Here is a 6675-nt window from a genome sequence, read left to right on the forward strand (position 1 = left end):
CATAATATCTTTGCTACATAATTATAGATGGATTCTCGATCTCTGTCATTAACTGGTTTAAAGGAAAAAATCAAAACCAAAATATATGACTACAAACACAACTCTGCATTGAACTGATACTTTAACCATTTTGTTACCTTTGCCCTGACAAATTTCAATTTTTTGTTCATCATTACACAAATCCTGGTCATATACATATTTTGGTACTTTTCTGTTATCGGGGCAACATTTCTCAACACACTTCTGAACACATCTTCCTATTTCTCGAAGCCCTTTCACCTCAAGTTCACTTCACAATTAATAAATTGACTGTTTTGAGTACTATTAACAGGTCAGATTAAATCCTGATACATGAAAGGATGAAAGCAGTTCAACTTACTATTAAATGTTGCGCCCAAATAAAGATGGTGAAGTACCGCTACTGTCAGTCTAATAACATGTTCACATTGTCAAAAGATGTCTGGATTTTTCCAAGCCCTTTCTCCACATTGTCATTTCATCCTTTCATCACATTCATACATGTATCTCAGTTTGATTACTTCAAAAACTGCACAATTACACGAGTCTGAATGTAACCATCTTAAAAAGTCTCACGTTTTATTTTCCAGATGCCCCCTTGTCACAAACAGCTCCACATGTACTATCCGCCGTGTTATGCTGAACTAGTAATAAACTGTGCATACTTTTTGACAAACTGGCAGATGTGATTTAAAACGACCCAGTGTACATACCTAAGGAGCCATTCTCCGAAGATAAATGAAAATTATGACAGAACATTCAGCGTAGCCTGTTCAGCTTCTAATATAGCTCTGTATGAGGTGGTTACTGCATCTCATTTTTTTTTTGTTCTCTTTAGCAGTCATCTCATTTGTGTACATTTTGTGGGACAGATGTTACACTGTGAATATGGCTGCAACCTAGACACCACTCTGATAGCAACAGCACCTACAGAGCAAGCCTCAAAACTGTGTGAATTGAATATTTAAAAAAAAATACAGACTTTTCAAAACCTTGCACGAACAGAGCTTGTTTTAAGTTCTCTTGCCCATCTATTATTTTGCTGTGATTAATGAAAAGTGTATGGCCTATTAGGTCCCATTTTGATTAATATTTACATAGAACAGCATTGACATTTATTCCAAAATATTATAAGCAGCACTCAGTTCACATCAACAGAACATTTTGACTGCTGCCCTGTTAATGGAAAATCTTTTAGCTTAATTACAGTATGAGACAGCACATTTCAGAATGACTAGTAGTGGGACTTACAGAACCCAGAGGTGTTTGATTTTCGTACTGAAAAGATAGATAACATCTTAGATATACTATCCGTTTCACAAACACAAAGTAATGTTGACTGTAAAATTGTATAGATAAGCGCACACACACACACTCTAAACACCTAACCTCAATAATCAAAATTCATTAATGACCAAACCATCGTATTTACCTCAAGGTAGAATACTGCAGTGTTTCTGGCCTGAGTACTGTTGTCAATATTCTTACTTGTTTTTTTTTTTGTCAACTTCTATAATAAATTAAGCAAACTCTGATCTAGAAGCATTCTTAGATTCATTACATATCCATCAGTTACCCACAGAGTATCACTCTTATATTTTGAGGAGATAAACATTCTCAAGTCACATAATGGGCCTGATTCCAAAAAACTTGCTCTTGGGGTGAGTTACTTGCTCTGGGGTAACCCTGTCTCAATTCCAAAAAACTTACTCTGGTAAATGACTTACTCAAGTGTAAGCCTTGCTTTATAGATAGGTCTTACAGTGGAGTAAGTCACTTATACAGAGAGCAAGCCTTTTGAATTTGAGGAAAGTTTGCACCAGAGTTTCTTACAATGAGAGCAAGTATTTTGGAATTATGGCAGATTTACACCAGAACTATCTGACACTGGGCCACGTTCCAAATAATTTGCTCTCAATGTGTCAGGTTCAGATGTTTTGCAACAAAGTTTTACAAGAATCTTTATTTCAAACTGTCAAAAGTCTGACAATTTGTCTGAGATAAATTCTGTTAACATTGGCTATAGTTCTAAAAAAGGAAAAAAAAGACATAATTAATAAAATACATGTCATCTCTGACACATGTGTAAATATGAAAATCTAAAAGTGACCAAGTTGGATAATAAAAACGAGAACACACATCTGCAGTTTCATCATGCACATGTGAAGTATTTACAACATCTCTATCATGAATATACATTTCCCAATTCAAAATAATGGTATTATATAGAAAAAAATAAAAGAAGAATAAATCAGAAAAGGGGACATAAATATTCAATCTAGATGGTATGTATGTTTCACAGTAATTGTACCAATAAAGACTGACATAAAAATATAATGTAAACAATACACAGTAGCATATCGGAATGGCACTTTGAGGGTGATAAAAACTTCTCTGTAAATAAAAACAAAAAGTGTAGAAGTAAAATAGGATTTATTACCAGTCACTTATAGTAGAGCTGGATGATCCAACACTATGCAACCTAGACAGTTGCCTACAGCTGGCTTGGGGTAGGCCTGCTGGCTGGGGGACTGCCACATTTAATTGAACACAATTAAAAAAATACATTTCTCCTTTAAAGGACGCAGTGCATCCATGCCATTTCTTCTTTAAGGATGCACTTTGCATCTGACTGGGCTTCCAGAGCATCTGTGCAATTTCTCATCTGTGCATGCATTGCAAATTTAAATATTGGAACTTCCTGCCTTTGCATGGGAGAACTTGCCATAAGAGAGAATCCATGGTACTGCAAACTATCTACTGCCGCTGCATGAGCCATGGAAGTGAGAACTACTACTGCTATGACAGAGATGACCAACAGAACTAAGAACTGCAATTGCTGCGATGAGAGAGGTGAGATGAGCCAAGCCAATTCCTTCCGTGTGTTTGTGTGTATGTGTGTGTGTGTGTGTGTGTGTGTGTGTGTGTGTGTGTGTGTGTGTGTGTGTGAGATGCCATTGTTAAGGATGACAGGTTAGTTAACTAACTTGCTCAGGCTCAAACCCTATACCTTGATTAAAGGAGACAAGAACCTGAATCCTCTACGCCAACTACCAGGGGGTATATTTCCAAGCAATTGTGAGTTTCAGTACATTTTCCACCTATTGATTACTTCAGTGCATTTTCAAGGAATTGCGAGCTTCAAGGGAAGAGATGCTTAATGTTGCTCATGCTGTCTGTTTTCAATGTGCAAATGTTTGCTTACCAAATAGCCTTTGATGCAGAAGACTGTGGGTTCTACTCCCACACCATCTAGATGGATCGCTGATACTCAGATCAGTACTTACTATGCACCAGTAGTCAGTTTGTCAGTCATTCCCTATTGCGATATTACCAGCTTACCAATGTTTTATTTTTTTTTTTGGTATTGTAACATAGCCACAATCTGCTTTTGACTTCTAGCACCTCAAAGATTTGCCATCCTACAGGCAAATTTACTTGGTATATTTAATACCGAAGGTGGCTAAGGGAATATAAAACAACCTCTAAGTAGGTCAAGGAAAGGAAAACAATATAAATCATTTAAAAAAAACAGACTCATGGCTTTGAGGAAAACAGTTACAAAAATTATATCTCCAATACTACATTTTTATGGTCTGAGTTATATGTAGCAGAATAAAAGGCAGGCAAGGTAAAAAAAAAGGTTTAATAACCAGAATTAAGGTACACATAAGTACATACAGAAATGCCAACCCATTAATACTCTCAGATAATGCAAATGTCCTGAACATACTTGCATTTCTGATGTTAACAATATACGCAAGCACCAGCTGTGAAAAATGTTGTAACAGAAAACAGAAACTTCTCAACAGTAAGGAATTTAGAAACAATGTAAAAGTTTGGAAGTCAGCTAAATAGAATACAGAATAAGAAGTCTTCAAGCAAACTTGAGAGTGCTCAGCTATATTGTTTCACTACAAGCAGGCATCCCATGTCAAAAATAAAAAATAAAAAGTAAATAGATATTTTTATAGAACATAATGACATAACATAATAACATAACAACAAGTTTTTTTGTTTAACAAGTGAGAGAAATGTCAAGATGGCTGAAATCTTGCCACCAGTAATAATACTCTACCAGTAATAATACTCTATGATTTTAAAGGTAATGGATCACTTGTGCAAAAATGGGAAAAAGGGGTTGTGGATTGATAGATGGATGGATACGTCACAACCTCATGCCAAGGGTATTCATTGGAAAACAATCATATATAACTACCAATTCTGGTAATACAAAGAAGGAAAAAATAAAAATCACCATAAAGTAAAGTAGGTCAGACAACAAACTGGAAGGCTTAGGAAAAACTATACATGCTTTCAAGCAGAAGTTTAAAGGAATGGAAATGAAGCAGTGAAGCATTAAAAACTGAACAATGGGAGGGCATATGTATGGTGCTGAAGTATAAAACAAATTCCAGAAGGTTAAGGATTTTTGCTTGGAAATGTTTGCATAGAAGTGGACTAGGCGTGGGAAGAGAAATGGTCATTCTAGATGGCCAGACAGGGGCATCTGCAGTGCATAGGTTCCTTATGCCACCTCCCCATAATACTATACATGTAGCTCAGGCTTCCATAGGTCATCACAAAGATCACATACTACCCGTACCAGCTCAGCTATTGCTAGAGTTGTCTCCGTGCCTGTCCTTGTATAATGGCTCTGCTCAATCATTGTATAGTGGCATTAAAGGCAATCGTATCAGGATGGGAAGGTACCCATTGTGTAGCTAGTCACCAGCACGCAGATTCCTGAGGTCTTCCTCATGCTTGATGGAGTTGATGCAGAACAACAATGACTCTACTGCTCTCTTTAGTTTGCTTGGACTTCATATCCACTGCTGCATGGTGCCTAACATGTAGCATTAACAACATAGTCAAGTGCTATTAAGCTGCCACAGACCATGTCATACAGATGTACGACATGGAGGTATGAATTTCACCAGTTTGACTAAGCATCAACCCACCATATGCCTTTGCATGTGCCACCTCCACCTGGCATATTACAAGCTTTCATACATATGAACAGTATTAACTGTTGTGAGCCCTGGTACATAGCAATTCACATCACAGTGGTACACATGTTAACAACTGCCTGTTTTGCCAACATTTGTTTGCCTACCTTTAGTAAACTTCAATGGCACCATGGACATGTTGGACTGCAGCAATACCAACACTGTTCTATTCCGCATGGCTGTTTTTTGCCATGTCCATTATAGCATACCTAAAATGGCAATCTGCATGCCTCCCTTGGCTAGTTATGTCCAACATTATCATCCTGACAGTGTAAGTCCCCAAACCCTGGACAAGATTACAATGCCACTGCATCCTTATGCTCATATTAGTCAATAGGGACATTTGTGTTTCTATACCTAGTCAGCTGTATTAACCTTAATATGTTAGCATACATAGTTACTGTTTAGTCCACCTGTAGGTAGCAGTAAGAGTGACCATCAGACATAGTCAAGAATGTAATGTGTTTTTGTCGCTCTTTTTGTTCCTATCCTTTTCTTATATATATATGGATTTGCAGCAGCTGCAGGCTGAATCTTTGAAGAGGAGGCACTTTTTTTAAATGATTCCCCAATATGTAGACCAAATATGAAGGTGCTGTGGTCAGTGCAGTGAAGCTTTGCTTTGGACTTTTGGATGGAGTTTAACTGGGATACAGACATGTAGAGTTCTAAAGCCAGAAGTCCTAGGAGCTAAAGAAGTGGCTAATCCCCTCGTCAACAGGAGCTGGTCCACTAGCCTCTGTACATCAGACTCTGTGAAGCTCTTGGTGGAATGGACCAAATAGACTGAAGGGGACTGGGTTCTATCCAAGAATGGGCTTGGCAGTCGGCCTACAAAGGAGTCTATTTTTAGGGAGTACTTTGTGCGGGATAAATCCTTCTTCATCATCCCTTTCCACTTGGAAGTATAGGTTTCTGCTTGTGCTATGTACAGGAGCCTTAACTGTGTAGCTCTGAAATATCCCTTAAAACCAGGTATTCACAATCAGCCTTGTTCTATTGGAAGAATCAGCTTATCCCATTTGACTCTTGCTGTCTTCCCCTCCCAGATAAAATCCTTCAGTTCTTTATGAAATTTTATCCACAACTTCTCCTCTGGTTGATAAAAATATGTCGGACCTGTGTAAAAAACTAATGGGACTAAAACATTTTAACTGCTTGTATCTTACTATCCATATTCATATAAAAGAGCTTCCAATTTCTCAGTTTTTATATTCTTTTCTTTGGTCTCTTCCCACATGTCCTTACCTGCCACACCAGAATCATTTTTAATCCATAAGCCTAAATACTTCATTTTATCATGTCCCTGATGTGATGTTATGAGGTACTGCTATCTGTGCCAGGAAGAGTAGGGCAGTACATGTGTTCATATGCCAGAATAGCTAGCTGGAAGTTTGTAAAGAATTTCATGTTATTTGATAATCACACTGATTTGTACAGATGTTTGAGTTAAAAATATATCTGTAAAGTTGCTTGTGTTAAAAATGCATCATCAGCAGGATGCTGGACAGGAAAGAGATATATATGTGTGTCAGACAGTATTATTATAACTGATCAATGTATATGTTTTATCAGAGAACCCTGGAAGGGGTGGTAAGTTTGAAATTGTGTTATAGCTTTCAGATGCTGCCACAGATGTCTGTGTGTG

Source organism: Protopterus annectens, chromosome 2.part0, assembly GCF_019279795.1.
Source record: "Protopterus annectens isolate FY-2018-M chromosome 2.part0, PAN1.0, whole genome shotgun sequence".
Classification (NCBI taxonomy): Eukaryota; Metazoa; Chordata; order Ceratodontiformes; family Protopteridae; genus Protopterus; species Protopterus annectens.